Consider the following 20,412-nt stretch of genomic DNA (forward strand, 5'->3'; position numbering starts at 1 on the left):
TTAAAAAAACATTGATAAAATAATTTCTTAGCTGTCAGGCAACAACGGCTTCACCCAGGGAGAATGAAAACTTTCTCAAAATAGCGCCAACATGCCTAAAGATTTTTTTTTTTTTTTGTAATTCTACTTTGATATCGATGAGGTTTCTTCAGCCGTCATCTGCACTTTTTTTCAAACTGACCGGGTTTAATATTGTATTGGATGTCAGATAGGCGTTTGGCCATGTGTTAGTCTTACAAACTTGTTTGCACGATATCATCTTGTCGGCTGGTCATTTAGTTTAACGAGCCTCACTTTATAGATCACGCGTCAACGCGCACACACGCACACAAACTCACGCACACGCAAAAACGCAAAAAAACACAGACACACGCGCAAGCACAAACACGCAACTGCGGCCAGGCTAGCCTCCGCTTGCGAAATTGAAGTCAAATCAGCCGAAACAGCAACAGTTGATCCCGTGCAATACGAGTTGCGGGATAACTAACATTTATTTCCAATGAGTTTTGAAAAAAAATCTGTAGATATTTTAGTAATTTGTGTAATTTTCTGTCTCAACCTCGGAGCATGTTTTGGCACTATTCTGACATGGTTGACATTCTCACTGGGTCAATTTATCGTTGTCTGACGGTCAAGAAATTCATGGATCACATCTTGAAGGACAACCGACGTCTCCGGACAAGTTATGTCCATAATTTGTAAAATGTCTTCAAATTACTTCTACTGAGCGTATTTTAATAAGATTCCACCGCATAGAGCTATATTTTACATTTTCAGGTTCAGGTAGACGCTCGCGCGCGCTGCTGATTGTCTGAAGGCAACAACTCGGCGCATCATGGAGGAAGACTTGGAACACTTCTTGCAGTCAAGAAATGTCCCTCGCGTGGACATTGCACGTATGAAAAGCGACAAGGTGGGCATACAGCTACACAGTCTGATGTAATAAGCAAAACAAGAGAAACATGGACATTTTTTTTCGAAGTAGTATTGGTAGTAGAAGGTCAATAAAGTGAAAGTGAAGCTAACATTTCTATCTACTCTGCCTGTACTGTTAATTGTATTTTAATAATGTATTAGCACAATTTAATATCGATATGTTAGTAAATGTGCTGCCGCTGCCTAAACTACTATTCTCGTGTAATATTGAATACAAATAATGATGACTGTAGTTTCCCATCACTCATGTGAATATGTTAAATTTATTAAAAGTCATAGATGATTAAATAAAGATGTCACGTATTTATTCTCACAATTTATCTTTGCAGGTTGACATGGCAGTTATTGCTATGATGACCGAAGAGCAAATGGGCAAATATATCACTTCTTATGGTGATCGAATAGCTGTCCTTTGCTTTTGTCATCAGAAAATGTCCAGTTGCGATAATGAACTACTCCTCCAAAAATTAAGAGGCAAAATAAGATCAAGGAAAAAAGGTGTACTGGGTGAGGCTTTGGGAGTACTCCAAAACCATGTTGATGGGATGGCAAGACATAAAAATGTTTCTGCAGTAAAGACTCAAAGGAAGATAGAAATTGGGTGGCTCCATTTTTATGACAACAATTACCATCAAGTGAGGACAAGCAAAGGTGGAGGAACAAGGCATGCCATCCTGGAAAAAACAGCAACTGTCGCTCAGATTTTGGAGCTGGGAAAAGGGCTATTTTTCCCAGATGGAAGCTGAACCAAAGGACCTGTTGAAGACTTTACTTTTGAGGTCTGTGATTTCAAAAGAAACCGCATTGCTTTAGATGAAACAATTGGCAGACTCTATGAAAAAAAAACAAATTGAAACTGTTAAGATTTTACATTGGCACAAAAGAAAATACTCCAACATCTCATTTGGATGAATGCAGTGAAGCTCATTCATCTGGTGGGAGAAAGTGCGCAATTGATTGAAGGCGGATCTCATCATGACGCAAATGATGGACACTCGTCTGATAGTGACATGTGAGAACAGGTTTGTACCACTTGGTGATATTTTTATATTGGATAAAAGTAAAAAAGCAGTGAAGTAGTTTTGCTCTTAAAAAAACTGAAAACCTGTGTCCTAGCTATGAATATGTTTGCTCAAAATTGCATTTTGTCACGGTTTGCGAGGTGGTGATGGCGGTGCGGATCCCAAGAAGCAGGCAGGAGGGAGCAGGAGGTTGTTTGACAAATTGTATTAAAATAAAAGTCAGCAGGAACAAAATGTAAAACATCAAAATCATCTGAATGGAAAAAAATACAAAGTAGCAAAAGAAGACCAAAAGTAAAAGTCCGCCAAGGTTAAACAAACACATACACAATGCATGCCGCAAACAAGCAGCAAACAATGAACCGACACCGGATGGTCGTGCCGGGTGTCCTTTTAAGTGTCAGTGATTAAAATGACCAGCACCTGCGAGGCTGCAGGCAGGGCTGACGTCGCTACCCGTTGGTCGCCAATCTAATCAGGACCACCAGCACCTGTGCAGGTGCAAGCGGGGCCGACAGCGCCCCTCGTTGGTCGGCAACCAGATCATGACAGTACCCCCCCTTCAAAGGGCTGCTTCCAGAAGTCCCAACAGTCTCCCAAAAGGTCCACTCGCCAGGGAACAATGGTGGAGACGACAACCGCTGCCTCTCCAGCATACGACGGGCGGCGGCCTGATGGGAACGGGACTCAGCCTGGGGTGGACGAAGACGCGGCACGGATCGTCGTGGGCGTGAGTGCAATCCCTCTCGCACGTTCACGCGACGGCGCATGGCTCAACGTGGGCGTCGAACTGCCAGGCGCAGAATGGCACCCCGTACGGCCGTATGGGACCAGGTCTCGGCCGGACGCCGACGTGGGCGTGAACTGCCCGGCGCCGGGGAAACGAGACCAGTCCTGAGCCGCTCCGGGATCCAGCGGTGAGAGGGGTCTCGGACTGACGTTGACGCGAACGTTGCACGGCTCGTCGTGGATGAGACTCAATTTATTCAAGCACGATGACAGCGTGGCTGGACGTGGGCGTGCACTGCCAGACACCCAGTGTCACCCTGGACGGCCACCTGGAAGGAGGTCTCGGCCGGACGTTTACGTGGACGTTACGGCTCATCGAGTGACGCAATTCAAACTCGACGAGGCTCGGGCTAACATGGACGTAGCATTGCCAGGCACAGGGTGGAAATGAGACGGGTCCGATGTACCTGTGGGATCCGATGGTTGGTCGGTTCATTCTGGCATGGTTTGCGAGGTGGTGATGGCGGGTGCGGATCCCAAGAAGCAAGCAGGAGGGAGCAGGAGGAGGACAAATTGTATTAAAATAAAGGTCAGCGGGAACAAAATGTAAAACATCAAAATCATCTGAATGGAAAAATATACAAAGTATAGCAAAAGAAGACCAAAAGTAAAAGTCCGCCAAGGTTAAAAAAACACATACACAATGCATGCAATGAACCGACACCGGATGGTCGTGCCGGGTGTCCTTTTAAGTGTCAGTGATTAAAACGACCAGCACCTGCGAGGCTGCAGGCAGGGCTGACGTCGCTACCCTTTGGTCGCCAATCTGATTGGGATGACCAGCACCTGTGCAGGTGCAGGCGGGGCCGACAGCGCCCCCCGTTGGTCGCCAACCAGATCATGACACATTTGAGGGATAATTCACAACAATCTAATCGTGTTTCTGAAGTTGAATCCTAAAATGTATTGTTTGTACAACACCGAATCAAAACATAATGTTTACCATTACATGACTTTCAATTGCTACACATAATTATTTTGTGAGTTTTCATTCTATTTGTTGCAGACACTCCATTTGCAAGCAAGGTTCAAAAACCAAAGACGAATGACTGCAGAAGGGGCAGGAGAATCCCAACCGTCTCATTCAACTCCAACAGCAAATAATGACATTGCCATTGGCACAAATGACCAGGATGCCATTTGGATTGACCTCCCAAATTCCACAGATTTCTCTGATGGTTGCTGAGAAATCATTGACCCGGACAGACCAGTTCCCGATGCCCAGCCTCAAACGGAGCTGGGGTGCATCTCTCATGAGGTCTGTGAAGAAGAAGATACCGTGGTATGGGATCCAGATGACAGCCTTGGAAGAGATCAGGATGAGAATATATATGATTTTTTATATAATAAGTGGCATAGAAAATGGAATGAATATGGAATGGATAATAACCATGAAATCAATTGCAGACACAAATGGAAAATACAACTGTATACTGCCCTACGCAAGGTTGACCATGACAGATGTTTGACATCTCAAAGTACAAATAATGAAATGCTTCTTAACTCTCTTATGTCTACACACACATGCACACACATAAGTTTAGGAGCATTTCAACTCTTCTTGCTGGAGCTGACGGTTCCCTGGGAGGAGAGGAAGGAGGAGGCTCAGGAAAGGAAGAGGGAGAAGTACCAGGAGCTGGTGGAGGAATGTCAGAGGAACGGATGGAGGTCGAGGTGTATGCCGGTGGAGGTGGGCAGTCGGGGATTTGCCAGCCACTCCCTGAGCAAAGCCTATGGCACACTGGGCATAACAGGTGCAAACCGAAGAAGAGCCATAGGCAACAACGTGGAGGCAGCAGAAAGAGCCACCAGATGGCTCTGGTTGAGGAGAGCCATGGGGTCAGTGGAGCAGTGGCATGCCACTTGGACACAGGCCGGGGCCTTGCAAACCCCGGTCGGGTCGCCTGGAGGAGGGTGTCTGTTGAAAGACCCGAAACACCCAGTGATTCTAGGAATCAACACTGATGATGTGTCCAAGTTTGTGCAACAGCAGATGTATTGTTAACTTCATTATTTGTACTTTGAGATGTAAAACATGTCATGGTCAACTTTGCGTAGGGCAGTTTCTTCTTCTTTTCCTTTCAGCTTTTCCCCTCAGGGGTCGCCACAGCGAATCAATGTCCTCCATCTATCCCGGTTTTGTGCATCCTCTTCCCTCACACCAGCTACCTTCATGTCCTCTTTGACCACATCCATAAACCTCCTTTTCGGTCTTCCTCTCGGTCTCCTGCCTGGCAGTTCAAGGCTTAGCATCCTTTTCCTGATATAGTCCCTCTCTTTCCTCAGGATATGTGCAAACCATCTCAGTCTGGTCTCTCTGACTTTCTCTCCAACGTCTGTAATATGAGTTGTCCCTCTAATGTACTCATTCCTGATCCTACCCAACCTGGTCACTCCCAAAGAAAACCTCAACATCTTCAGCTCTGCTACCTCCAGCTCTGCTTCCTGTCTTTTCTTCAGTGGCACTGTCTCCAGTCCAAACATCATGGCTGGTCTGACCACTGTTTTATACACTTTTCCTTTCATCCTAGCTGAAACCCTTCTATCGCACATCACACCTGACATTTTTCTCCAGCCGCTCCAGCCTGCCTGGACACGCTTCTTCACCTCTTTTCCACACTCTCCATTGCTCTGGACAGTTGACCCCAAGTACTTAAAATCCTCCACCTTATTTATCTCTTCTCCCTGTAGCATCACTCTTGCACTTGGATCCCTCTCATTCACACACATATATTCCGTCTTGCTGCGACTGCTCTTCATTCCTCTCCTTTCCAGGGCATATCTCCACATCTCTAGTTTCTCTGCCACCTGTTCCCTGTTCTCACTACAGATCACAATGTCATCTGCAAACATCATGATCAAAGGAGATTCTTGTCTAACATCCTCTGTCAGCCTGTCCATCACCATAGCAAACAAGAAGGGGCTCAGAGCTGACCCCTGGTGGAGTCCCACCTCCACCTTGAATTCCTCAGTCATACCGACAGCGCACCTCACAACTGTCTTACAGTCATGATACATGTCTTGCACCGCTCTGACATACTTTTCCATCACTCCAGACTTCCTCATGCAATGCCACAGCTCTTCCCTGGGCACCCTGTCATACGCTTTCTCCAGATCTACAAAGACACAATGCAATTCCTTCTGACCTTCTATGTACTTATCTATCAGCATTCTTGAAGCAAACATTGCATCTGTCGTACTCTTTTTTGACATGAAGCCATACTGCTGCTCACAAATGTTCACTTCTGCTCTTAGTCTAGCTTCAACTACTCTTTCCCAGAGTTTCATTGTATGGCTCATCAACTTTATTCCTCTGTAATTACAGTAAAGTCTCGTTATATCGATATCGGTTATATCGATAGTACCGCTTATTACGATACTATTTTCATTTCCCTTGCACATTTCCAGTCTTTTTATGTATAATTAGTACCGTTTAGTACGATACCCGGTTATGACGATAATCCAGTTATTACGGTGCTCCTTTTCATCCCCCGCCGGCCATTTTTGTTGTTTATATCGATATATCCGTCGCGCCATTGGTCAACTTGGTCACGTGTCTTGTTACGTGAGCCGCCATCGGTCGCGCCATTGGTCGACTTGGTCACATGAGCCGCCATCGGTCGCGCTATTGGTCGACTTGGCCGTGTGACTTTGTCACGTGACACGCCATCGGTCGCGCCATTGGTCAACTTGGTCACGTGTCTTGGTTACGTGTCACGCCATCAGTCGCGCCATTGGTCGACTTGGTCAGGTGACTTGGTTACGTGCCCAGCACCCGTGTAGCAGAGCCATTTTCATTTTCAGACGCTAGCTTGTGTGTAGCAGACGAGATTGAAGTGTTTGTGTTAAAAGGTAAAAATGGGAAGCAGAAGAAGATTGATGACTTTTTTAAATTGTATACATAATACAGTAAGATGTAAGTGTTGCAGTTTCCCTGTTGTGTTATGTACATGCCCACTGTACTGTATATGAATGCAATCGTTTTTTGCAACAATGTTTCTTGTTTTGTCTGCTGAAGCGCGATGATTTTGAAAATTATTAACATTCCATACTGCGTATTAAAGGACAGCCGATGTCACTTTTTATTCAAATGCAAATAAAAATGACTTCACGCCAAGACGTCTTGCATTGCTTGTGAATCCAAACAATGGTTTCAGATTCGGATAATATGCTTTCTTGTTACACATCCAGTTATGAATATGTTTCAAATACACTGTAGTTCTGAAGATTAAAGCATACATGTTTAAAATCATTAAAGAATTATATGTGCCATTTTGAGGCAACATTGGGGGAACAACTCCCAAAAAAAAGGGAGCTAATGGCCAGCTCCGTTTCTTATATGGCGCTTGGCTGCCCTCTTTTGGCGGCTTTTGTTTAATGCAGTTCGGCGCAGGATCGGATATATCGATAGTCCCGGTTATATCGATATTTTTTCGGACTCCCTTGAATATCGATATAACGAGACTTTACTGTAGTACAACTCTGCACATCTCCTTTGTTCTTAAAAATGGGCACGAGTACACTTCGTCTCCATTCTTCAGGCATCTGTTCACCATCTAAGATCTTGTTGAATAACCCAGTCAGGAACACCACCGCCACCTCTCCAAGACACTTACATACCTCGATTGGTAAATTATCAGGCCCAAGTGCCTTTCATCCTCTTCAGCACCCTCCTCACTTCATCCTTGCTAATGCTTGCTACGTCTTGGTCCACAACAGTCACGTCTTCTACTCTTTGTTCCTTCTCATTTTCCTCATTCATCAATTCTTCAAAGTACTCTTTCCATCTTGTCATCACACGACTGGCACCTGTTAATACATTGCCATCTCTATTCTTAATTACCCGAACCTGCTGCAGGTCCTTCCCATCTTTGTCTCTGTCTCGCCAGCCTGTAAAGATCAGGCTCACCTTCCTTGCTGTCCAGCCGAGCATACAAGTCATCATAGGCCTCTTGTTTGGCCTTTGCCACCTTTATTTTAACCGTGCGCTGCATCTCCTTGTACTGCTGGCTAATCTCGTCCGTCCTCTCAGTGTCCCACTTCTTCTTTGCTAACCTCTTTCTCTGGATACACTCCTGCACCTCCCCGTTCCACCACCAAGTCTCCTTATCTACCTTTCTTCCACTCGATACACCAAGCACTTTCCGACCTGTGTCTCTGATTATGTTCGCTGTAGTTTGCCAGTCATCTGGAAGGAGCTCTTGCCCACCCAGTGCTTGTCTTACCTCCTTCCTAAATGCCATGCAACACTCTTCCTTTTTCAACTTCCACCATTTTGTCCTCACTTCAGCCTTTGGTTTCTTCATCCTACCACTCTCACCAACCACTTTGCAGTCTACGGTTGTATTTTCCATTTGTGTCTACAATTGATTTCATGGTTATTATTCATTCATTCCATTTTCTATATCACTTATTCTCCCAATGGTTTTGGATATGGTGCCACTTTCAGTTTGACCTAAAGCAGGGGTCGGGAACCTTTTTAACTAAGAGAGCCATAAAAGTAAAATATTTAGAAATGTTTTTCAGCGAGAGCCACACGCACGCGCACATACAAACGATCGCGTGAGCGCGCGCACACGCGCGCACACACACGCGCACACGCGACCACTTTTCAAGAAAATATCAGAATGTATTATTTAAAATAACTTTGTGATAGTACTCACCGTTAACATGGAGGGTTTTCCGTTCCTCGTGTTTGGTAAAAATCCAGGCAAACGATCGGAATGAAATTCAATTTGCCGGTCCAGAGGCGAAGTTACTGCTAGCTAGCCTGCACACGGCTCATAAACTTCCACACTTGCTATCTGCAATCTACTTCTCTCAGAAGTATGTTGATGCTAACGTTAACATGGGGCTTGTTAAAATGTCACTGACATTCCACTGTTTCATCCATGGTATTGTATAATTGCAAATTAGAACATTTTCTCTCCTCTAATGCTCCGGTGCATTAACGCTGAAGTGCACTAGTTAGGCTCATTTAAAGGGGCGTTTACCTGTTTCAACATGACGGCCACTATCATCCAATCAACATGGCGCTTTCGGCCATTCTAGGTCAGTGTCATCCAATCAAAATTGCACTTTCCGCCAACTGCAGCCCCAACGGGAAATGAACGACGAAAAAAACGACAATATGTATTATAATATGTAATATTTATCGGTGAGCCATATGCAATCATCAAAAGAGCCATATATGGCTCGCGCGCCATAGGTTCCCGACCCCTAACCTTGTCACGTCACTCGAGGCTCGAGGGCTGGGCTCGAGTGACGAAAGGACAGCGGGGAGTGTGGATCCAAAATACACGGCGAGACAGATACTCGGATACAAAAGTCTTTACTGAGGCACGCATGAAAAAATAACAAACAGGGAAGAGTGGAGGAAGATAACTAAATGACAGCAGACCTGGCAACACCGAAGTGGAAACGGCAATGTCCAAAAATACTCCGACGGAGACGGTAGTGAGCGACAGACAGATATAGGCAGAAGGCACAATCAGTGAATGACAATCAGCTGTGGGAACCCAGGTGAATGATGATTGGAGGGGCCGTCTCCCAAGATTGGCGGAGGAGGTGACAGGAGGGGCGGGGCGCGCCCCGGATGGCAAGGAGATGTGACAGTGCCCCCCCCTCAAGGGACGCCTCTCGGCGGCCCACCAGGTTTGGATGGGTGAGCCGCATGGAACGCCCGGGTGAGGGATGGGTCGAGGATCCAGGAACGTGGGACCCATTGACGTTCCTCAGGTCCATAGCCCTCCCAGTCGACCAGGTACTGCACTCCTCTGCCCCTGCGCCTGGAGTCCAGTATCTCCCACACGGTGTAGACTGGTCCGTCGTCCAATATCCGGGGGGGAGGTGAGGGGGCGGGCGTGGGGGCTAAGGGGCTGGTCTCCACTGGTTTGAGGAGGGAAACATGAAAAACGGGGTGGATCCTCATGGTGGGTGGCAGCCGGAGCCTCACCGAGACTGGGCTGAGGATGGCCTCGATGGGGAAGGGACCCGTGAAGCGTGGGCCCAGCTTGGCTGAAGACCCTGCCAGCCTAAGGTCCCTCGTCGACAGCCACACCTTCTGCCCGACCTGGTAGTTGGGTGCCTGTCTCCGGTGACGGTCCGCCACCCGCTGGTTCCGGGATGCGGTGCGTGTCAGGGCGTCCCTGGTCTCCTTCCAGACTCGGTGGGCCCGTCTGAGGTGATGTTCAATAGACGGGACCTCCACCTGGCCCTCCTGAGTGGGAAACAAGGGCGGCTGATAGCCACAGGCGGACATAAATGGGGACCGACCTGTGGCTGCGGAGACCAGGGAGTTGTGGGCGTACTCCACCCAGGGTAGGTGCAGGGCCCACGACGCCGGGTTGTGGAGGCACACGCACCGGAGGGCCGCCTCCAGGTCCTGGTTCTTCCTCTCCGTCTGTGCGTTGGTCTGGGGATGGTATCCAGACGCCCCTCGGGACCGACAGAAACGTTTCCATACCTTGGACACGAACTGCGGTCCCCGGTCCGACACGATGTCCGTCGGAATCCCGTGGAGACGGACGACGTGGTTAACCAGGAGTTGAGCCGTCTCGATGGCGGACGGCAACCTGGTTAACGGGACGAAGTGGGCCGACTTGGAGAATCGGTCCACAACAGTAAGGACGACCGTCTTGCCACGGGAGGGGGGGAGGCCTGTCACGAAGTCGACGGAGATGTGGGACCAGGGTCTGGACGGTACCAGTAGCGGCCGGAGGAGTCCTGCCGGGGCCTGATGGGAGGCTTTCCCACAGGCACAGGTCGGGCAGGCCTTCACGAAGAGGGTGATGTCCCTCCGGAACCCCGGCCACCAGAATCGTTGGGCGATGAGTTGGATCGTCCTGTTGACCCCCGGGTGACAGGCAATCCTGGAGGTGTGCCCCCAGACGAGCACCTCCGTGCGAAGAGGGGGGGGGACGAACAGGCGATCCTTCGGACAGCCCCTGGGGATGGGGGTCGTCCCCTGGGCTTGCTGGACTTTTCTCTCAACCTCCCACCTCAGGGCACCCCTGTAGCCGGATGTAACATTGAGTCCGTTGGTGGTGACGATAGTGGAGCCGGGTTTTGAGCCTCCAGACCTATGGACCTGAGGAAACTGGCACATACGAGGACCTGCTACACTGGCCACCCAGGAGAGACCAGTGGGCGTGAGGCGCCGGCGGATATGGGGGCACCACTTGGACCGGACCAGGGATTTACCTCGCCTAGTAGGGTTGTAAGGACAAATTTTAACAAATTCGGATGTGCTATGCTTTCACCGATATGGTAATTTTAATGGGGATGGGAAACAGCCCCCATCGGGCCAGGCGAAACAGTCCTGCTTTAGATACGTGAGCTTTTCCCTGATCACACACGAATCAATCCTCACACGTTATTCGTACCTTCCCACCTAATCGTGAGGCCTTCAGAACACAAACCTGGTGGTAACCACTGGAAAGGCGACGTAAGGCAGAATCTTTGCAGGCTACGACACTGCACTTCTTTTGACAACCCATTGGACACAAGGATTTGCAGCCTCAATAGGTGCCTAATGACCATCCTGATGGGAGAAAAGGTCACCAAGAGAACTCAGAACGCTCTCCCCAGGGTCGTTCCCTTTCTCGAGAACGACTGACCAATAATTGGTGGTCTAAACGGTTAGAGACATCCTCATCGGTTCTCCAAATACAAGAGCGTTTGGACATAATTCCACGTCACACCGGACACCCTTGGGGAGGGTTGTCCACAAAAATGGCTGCATTAAACCCAAGACTTAGTTCTCCCATCTTGTCCGCAGAATGTTGAGAGTTCCACTTGGGCTCATAATTCAAAAGCTTGTGCGGATTATCCTGTCCTTCAGGGCATAATTAACACCGTAGTAGCACCATCTTTGCACATAGGTTAAAATTTGCAAAGAACATATGGTCGAAAGGGGGTAAAGCGTCTTAAAACACAAATCCTCTAAACGGCGGGTGGGAGCCATTTGGCTCCTTCCAACCTAATTCCTAGTCAAACGGTAGGCACTTTCAATGCTGACGGGGTAGTATGCGTGAGGGATACCGGTGGAGTGGGGGATGGCCTCTAGTCAGGATGAGCCAATCGGGGCCACGGGAGGGGTCTCGCCCCAAAGAAAGGGACTTCAGCGTGTCGGCGCACCTCTGTCTAGGTATTAATAGTCCATCGACCGAGACTTGTCGCTGACGAAGCCATGGATTGGTGCAACCGAAACGTTCACTTTGTACAGCGACGCTTAAGAAACCTTCTTCGAGGCAATTTGCATTTACTTATTCCTCTGGGGTCAGGGAATCAGTTCGTCACTGGTAATGTTTTGGTATATCCTTCCCAGTAATTTTGCATCGAATGGTTGGAATGATATTTCGAAAAGTTATGAGAAAATGTTATACGTAGTCCTAAATCCCCGCCGGATTTAAGTATGTAAAGAAATGCGCCAAAATTAAGGAAATGGCAACGGTTGTGGTTCGCCTTCATCAAGTCATGTCAACCATTGAGGGCCTAAAATCGGTCACCAATTCCATCCGACATGTAGTTTTGCGTTGAGCAATTCGGTTTACATTTAGTCGCATGGTTCCAGTTGGGTCTTGAAACCACAATGGTCCACCAGGTCAGGTGACCTGAAAACTCAGTCAGTGTAGAGTGCGTAAGGGCCTCAGGTGATGTAAAGTCAGAAGCGTGGTTATTAAGGCATAGACCGGACAGGCCATGAAGGAGCCACATGCAAAGTATCTGGATACAAGGCAAGTTAAAGGGCACCCTGGTTTTGCTGCGATGTTGTGTAATTGGAGAATCCTTGTGCCAAATAGGTAAGGAATTCGTTGGGCTGACCATGGGATAGTAGTTATTGGGGCTGAGGAAGGCTGTCACAATCGGGCAGATCACAACATCCTTTGCGAAAATCGACTGATTCTTTATTCACAAGTATGAGAACAAGGATGTTTCTCCTAGAACCATCCTGAGTTCAAAAACTGGAGGCATTCAGGTTCACATGGTTATTTCTTAGAGTTAATGGCTTGAGGGAAGAAGCGTTTAATGGCGGATTTTGGCTTGAAAGGACAGATTTGGAAGGCCTTCTCATCGCTTGTTGACAGAATTGAAGGGATCGTTTCGCCCAGATCCGTCTTTCTGCCTTACCTGATATGTTTACCACTGCCATCCCTTTTGTTACCTTGGGTATGCTCACCCCATTCCCTACATCCTTCACTTCCACTTCGTTCTTTCCATTCTTTTGCCAGCATCTCTGTAAATCAAAAATCTTTTGCAAACAGCACGAATAGACATCCCTGATAATCCCATGAACAAAGGCAGGTGTTTACCTCAAAGAGCATTGCTCTGAGGTCTTTGACGGTGATAACAAAGTCCTTGCTTGGCCGATGAACCCTCTCATTTTCAATCTTGATTGGGGGTGTCTCAATCCTCAAGGGTGCTCCTCTGCTGGGCCCAGAAACCTGCATCCTTTACCGACCTTTTGCCCAGCGGGTCTACGTCGGGAAACGCCAAACAGGTGCAGCTTCTGGTCTGTGGGAGAGCCTGGGACAGGACGGCCCCTACTCCGGACTCGGATGCGTCAACCTCGACCGTGAACGGGAGATCCGGGTCGGGATGACGCAGAACAGGGGGGTTGGTGAAGGCTAGACGGAGGCGATTGAATGCCCCCTCAGCATCGGGCGTCCACCTGAAGGGAATCTTGGTGGACGTGAGGTTAGTGAGGGGGAGTGCCTTCTGACTATACCCGCGTATGAAGCGGCGGTAGAAGTTGGCAAACCCCAAAAATCGCTGAAGCTGTTTCCGCGTCTTTGGGATCGGCCATTCCACCACCGCTTTGGTTTTAGTGGGGTCGGCCCTGAGCTGCCCCCGCTCCACGATGAACCCTAGGAAGGACAGAGAGCGGACATGGAACTCACACTTCTCTGCCTTCACATAGAGCCGGTTTTGCAGGAGCCGCGCCAGGACCCGTCGGACGTGTTGCCGGTGCTCCTCTGCGGAACGAGAAAAGATGAGAATATCGTCAAGATAAACAAAAACAAAAACATTGAGGAAGTCCCTGAGCACATCATTGATCAAATTTTGGAAGACGGCGGGCGCGTTCGTGAGTCCGAACGGCATCACCAGATATTCAAAATGTCCTAACGGTGTCTTAAATGCAGTTTTCCATTCATCCCCCTCCCGGATGCGGACCAAGTGGTACGCGCTACGGAGGTCTAATTTGGAAAAAATGGTTGCTGATTGAAGGGGCGTGAAGGCTGAGTCCATGAGGGGGAGGGGGTATTTGTTACGGATGGTGATGTCGTTCAGACTCCGATAATCGACACACGGACGCAGGGTTCCGTCCTTCTTGTCAATAAATAAGAACCCTGCGCCCAGCGGAGACTGTGACGGCCGAATGAGTCCCGCCGCGAGGGAGGAGTCTATGTAAGTGCTCAGGGCTTCCCGTTCCGGTTGTGAGATGTGGAAAAGTCTGGAGTCCGGTAATGGAGCCCCTGGCTGCAAGTCAATAGCACAGTCATACGGTCGGTGGGGCGGCAGGGATTGGGCGTTGTCCTTGCTGAACACCTCCCGCAGGTCGTGGTAGCAGTGTGGCACGCCCTTGAGGCAGATGGCCTCAGGCGGTCCACCGCGGGAGGAGTCTCGCCCTGCCGTAGCCGACCGTAGGCCGTTGGCGTAGCAGTAGGGGCTCCAGCCCTGAATGGTGGGACCCTCCCAGGAGATTGACGGGTCGTGGGTATTGAGCCAGGGGAGACCCAATACCAACGGCGCATTCCGGGAGGGCATAACTAAAAATTGGTGGTGCTCGACGTGGTTCCCCGCGACCCGGAGTTTGAGCGGGGCCGTGAGGTGGGTGACTCGGGCTAACAGTCTGCCGTCCAGGTCGACCATCTCCTTTGGGGGGTGGAGATCGATCAGTTGGCAGCCCAACGAGTCCGCCAGCTGGGGGTCAATGATGCACCCGTCGGCCCCCGAGTCCACTATGGCCCGCACGGTTTGGGAGCTGGACGGGCCGATTAATTCGCTGTCCAGCTCCAACCGCGTAACGGGGGTCGTGGATTTGACCTCCAGAGGTCGCTGTGGTCGCCGTCTTGACGGGGACTTGCGTGGACCTGAGGTCTTCGCCTGGGGGCCTTGGGTGCGACGAGCCCCGGGGGTAGTGTGGTCGTTCCCCCCCCCCTATGATCATGGGTTCGGGGGATTCCTCCAGGCGCCGCACACGCTCGCTGCCGGGTGTGGGAGATCTGGACCGGCTGCGTGGCTGTCTGGGCCGTCGGCCGCGCTGCTCCCTCTGTCGCTCCCGAAGGCGGTGATCCAGGCCGATGACTATGGCGACCAGGTCGTCGAAGGTGGTGCCCGCGTCGCGGGTAGCCAACTCGTCCTTGAGGTCGGTGTTCAATCCGCGACGAAACACCCCCCTCAACGCTCGGTCGCCGTAGCCGCTGCCAGCGGCCCGGATGCGGAAGTCGACAGAGTATTCCGCGGCTGAACGGGCCCCTTGGACGCAGTCCAGTAGTCTCCTCTCCGCTTCGGACTCCGTCACCGGATGATGGAAAACCCGGCGTAACTCGGCGACGAAGTCCGGGTACGAGGTGCGCAGCTCCGGTCGGGATTCTCGGATGGCCAGCACCCACGTCTCGGCTTCTCCCGTGAGCAGGCTGGTGATGAAGGCTACCTTCGCCTCATCGCTAACGCAGGCGTATGGATGTTGCTCAAACACGAGCGTGCACTGCATTAAAAACTGAGCGCAGCGCCCGGTTTCGCCTGCGTAGCGGGAGGGAAGAGGAAATTGAGGAGCGTGCCTACTCACGGGCGGGGAAGACTTGGCCGTGAGAGCGGAAATGCGTGCCTCAGCCGCCTCGAAGCGTTGAGCCAGCCTGGTGGTAATTTGGCTGATTTCCGCGATGGCTCGGGCCAGCTGGCTCAAACGCTCCGCTTGCTCGGTGAGGGCGCGAGATATCTGTCTTCGCCGGCGGCTCCATAGTTTGGTCGGAGTATTATGTCACGTCACTCGAAGCCTCGAGGGCTGGGCTCGAGTGACGAAAGGACAGCGGGGAGTGTGGATCCAAAATACACGGCGAGACAGATACTCGGATACAAAAGTCCTTACTGAGGCACGCATGAAAAAAAATAACAAACAGGGAAGAGTGGAGGAAGATAACTAAATGACAGCAGACCTGGCAACACGTAAGTGGAAACGGCAATGTCCAAAAATACTCCGACGGAGACGGTAGTGAGCGACAGACAGATATAGGCAGAAGGCACAATCATAGAATGACAATCAGCTGTGGAACCCAGGTGAATGATGATTGGAGTGGGCCGTCTCCCCCAAGATTGGCGGAGGAGGATGACAGGAGGGGCGGGGCGCGCCCAGGAATGGCAACGAGAATGTGACAAACCTAAAGATTTGAAGTTGATAAGTGTCATGTAATGTTGCAAATATGTGCACTGTTCAAACAAAAGCAATTATTTTTGTACTTGATATTGTCTTCCATTTATATGTTTGTGATTGCTGTTCATACAAATTTGTCAATGTTAAAAATATTTGTTCCAAATAATTCATGGTTTTTTTAAACACAAGACACCCACCTGCTGACGAAATTTGAGAGTGAACATTATGTCTGTGTAAGCTCTCAGTCGTACAGGAGTGTTCCATCGATGAGAAGGTTTCTTCAGCCGTCATCTGTACAAATGTGAAGGTTTCGGACATTTCGCCTCCTATCCAAGAGGCTTCGTCAGCGCACTAAAGTCTGACTGGTCGTATCGGCCCTATTTATATAACCCTAATGTCCAGACATGGTGGCGCCGGACACAGCTATGATAGGTCCCTACTCTCGGTTAAATTCCTAAATGCTTGAAGCAAGCACCCCTGGAACCCGGATACTTAGCCGTTAAAATGCAACCAAATTATACTAGGAAAATTCTAATGGTGCGGAATTAGGAGACTTAACCTAGAAGATAAAAAACAAACAGTCAGAAATAAAAACTTATTATCAGCGATTACAAACTAAAATTACCCACAAAAATCTATCAGGAAGTGTGGTGCATTTACTAAATCCGGTTATATGAGGCACCATAGGCAAAACCAAAGAGGAAGACAAAAGGGTAAATTTCAAAAATTACATTTACTGAAACAATCTCAGCTACTGGGTAAACACGCGAAATATTAGGAATGAACAGTTTTCAAGGGAGAATTGGATCAAAAATTTGTCAGACAGAGATCTCTTCAGAGACAGAAAAGGCGGTACTTACCAAATGTTTAAATTTCTCAGTGACTCCTAAAACTATAGACTACAATAGATTACATCACAGCTACTGAATCGGCTATTAAAAAATAACAAACTTTCGTATGCAGAGGCTGATGATTCTACGCATTAAAATATCAGTCTCATCTCAGTAGTGCCAAACTTCCCCCGTCCAACATCACATTAGAAGAGAGAAAGGCGTAAACTAACTCTACAAAAAGACAAAAATATTACTATTTTGCCAGGCAGACAAGGGCAGATGCACAGTGCATCTCAACACTTTGGATTATGAAAACAAAATAAATAGGTTTATTCAGTGATTCTAACACGTATGAGCAACTAAAAATGGACCCTTCCAATAGATACAAGAAAGAAATGATTGACTGTCTCCAAAAGTTAGAGAAAGGAAAACATATACAACAAAACAGATGTATTTTAGATTATACCCGGGAGAGGCCACGCCATGTATCTATGGCCTGCCCAAAAATACATAAAGAAGGTTTCCCCCTCAGACCCATTGTTTGTAGCATTGACTCCTCTACATACAATGTAGCCCCATATTTAAAAACTAATTTAGGCTCCGTTGGTAGGTAACACAGAATATCACGTAGAGAACACCACATGGTTTGTAGAGAGGATCAAAGACCTCATATTGGAACCTGAGGAAACTTTGGCCCTCATACGATGTGACTTCTCTCTTTACATCTGTCCCAACCCCAGCAGCAGTCCTCAGTGGTGAGGACGAGGCTGCTGTGCGGATGTTTCTCTGCATGAGAGGAACCAAACTTAAACCGGATCACATCTGCCAATTATTAGAAATCTGCCTTAATACTACGTATTTTCAATTTCGGGAAAAATTTTATAAACAAATTCATGGTTTCTGCTATGGGCTCCACAGTTTTCACCCATAGTGGCTAATCTTTACATGGAAGAGATGGAGAAACAGGCCCTCACATCCTTCCCAGGGACCAAACCCCTTGACACTGGTTTAGATATGTGGACGATACTTTTGTCATAATTAAGAAACAAGAAAATTCAATCCTTCACAGATTAACCTCAACTCTGTAGACTTCAACATTAAATTTAGTCGTGAGGACATTCAAGAGAACCAACTAGCCTTCTTGGATTGTAAAGTAATTATAAAAAGAGGACAGAGCGCCAAAAGCAGAAGTCTTTAAGGAAGGCTACGCACACTGAACCAATACATACTTTTTGACTTTAACCACCCATTACAACACAAACTAGGAGTTATCAGACCTCCGCCATCATAGGGCTAAACCTAATACCAACTAGCACTGAAGGTAGAGAAAAGGAGTCAAAACATATCAGGAGAGCACTCACTAACTGGGGTTACCCTCAGTGGTCATTCAACAAATGTCAGAAAGAAAGAATGCGGAAACGAAACCAAATAATTTCTCAAGATACAAAAAGGGAGAGGCAGTAGCAGTACCGTACATTGCAGGAGTTTCTGAAAAATTACAAAGAGACCTTTGGCAACAAAAAAATCCTACTTATTTCAAACCAATAAACACGTTAAGGCAAAAATTAGTGCATCAAAAAGATAGGCTACCAAATGAAAAACCAAGTAAAGTAGTTTATTCCATACATTGTCAGAATGAAAATTGTAAAGAGCAGTACATTGGGGATACTCAACAAATTCTCACAAAAAGACTTTATCAACATCGCAGGGATAATATAAAGTGGACCTCAATCGGCAGTACATTTGCACCTAAAAGCTAGCAACCACTCATTTGACAACAAAGAGGTTAAAATCTTAGCGAAAGAACATAGATGGTTGAAAGGGGGGTAAAAGAAGCGATTCTTATAAAACAACAAAATCCTTCATTAAACCGGTCTGGTGGGGTGAGGTTCAATTTTGGATCGTTCATACAACAGCCTGCTTAGGCAAAACAGTTAGGCAACTTTCGTAAATGCTGATGAGGGTCGTTATGCTGATGAGGTGATACCGGTGGGAGAGGGGGTAATAGGCCAGTTCTTAGTCAGGGAATGTAGGAACAATCAGTGGGGCCACAGGGAGGGGTCCTCTGCCCCCCCCAACCTGAGAGTAGGGACCTATCATAGCTGTGTCCGGCGCCACACCATGTCTGGGACAATAGGGATATATAAATAGGGCCGATTCGACCAGTCAGACTTTAGTTCGCTGACGAAGCCTCTTGGATAGAAGGCGAAACGTCCGAAACCTCCACATTAGTACAGATGACGGCTGAAGAAACCTTCTCATCGAGTGACAATTATGTTATCATTTACAGCAGGTGATTGTGTACTGGGGTGCAGGAATACTAACAGATCCACATTGGTTAAGTATTTGTGTGCTAAAATCAGCAACCAAGACAGTATATTTAATTGACACCCAGAATGAATTGACAAATGAACATTTCAAAAATGATATAAATTGTGATTGCTATGTTTTATTAGTCCTCAAATGTAACCCCAATTATCCATTTAAAGTGAAGTGATAAGAGAAATGATGAACAAAAAGTTGAAGAAAAAATGGCCATGGTTGTCGATTCAGCCTTCAATAAATGTTACTTCGAACCAATTGAGGAGCCTTAAAATGGTTTTTCAGTCCACAACAGCACACATCAAAAAAAATATGTTTATTGCTTTGAGTAATTCATGTTTACATTTTAATGTAATAAAATTCCAGTAATGACCAGGTATCTGGAAACAAAAATGAATTTCACCAAAGGTTAATGTCTCTGACCCCTGAAAACATCAGCATCTAATTTAGAGTTGCAGTAAGGGCCTCTCTGAGTTGCCAGTACAAGTTCACAGCCTGATACGGCTCTTTTGGTGGCATCAGACCAGACAGGGCCATTAAGGAAGCACACAATGCAAAATACATCTGGATCACAAGGCATAGTTAAACAGAAGACACACTGGATTTTAGCATAGTTGAAATTGTTCATTGTCAACTGTGGAGAGGAAGTACCTTGTGCCATAAAGTTCAGGTAAAGAATACATCACGTTGGGCCGACCACTGGGGACATTTATGTTCTTTGAGGGCCTGATGATGATGGCTGTTCCAAACTCGGGCAGTATCATCCAACTCATCCTGTTGAGAATAATATCTGAATCAGAATCATCTTTTATTGCCAAGTATGTAGAACACACAAGGAATTTGTCTCCTCTAGAACACGCTGCACTAGTCTCGTTAAAAAATGGAGGCACTATAACAGTTCTATTTGGGTTACTTTTTTGAGGAGTAAATGGCTTGAGGAAGAAGCTGTTAAATGTATGTCTTGCTGGATTTGGTTTGCATAAACAGACAGATTTTAGGAAGAGTTGCACAGTCATAGCAGCATTTATGAGCAAGAAATAATAGAATGAGACTGCTTTTCTCTCCCTGCTCCCTCCTTTCTGCCTAACACTCGTCACTCTCATGTTTACCACTGCACATCTCCCACATTTCCAAC

The 20,412-nt window shown here is 47.7% G+C and overlaps 1 pseudogene; it reads left to right on the top strand.

Annotated features, from left to right (window-relative positions):
- Positions 1-835: 835 nt before the first annotated feature.
- LOC148898250 (uncharacterized) lies at positions 836-5,141 on the top strand (annotated as a pseudogene).
- Positions 5,142-20,412: the final 15,271 nt, after the last annotated feature.

This window comes from Hippocampus bargibanti, linkage group LG05 (genome assembly GCF_051943395.1).
Source record: "Hippocampus bargibanti isolate YZ-2025 linkage group LG05, ASM5194339v1, whole genome shotgun sequence".
Lineage (NCBI taxonomy): Eukaryota > Metazoa > Chordata > Actinopteri > Syngnathiformes > Syngnathidae > Hippocampus > Hippocampus bargibanti.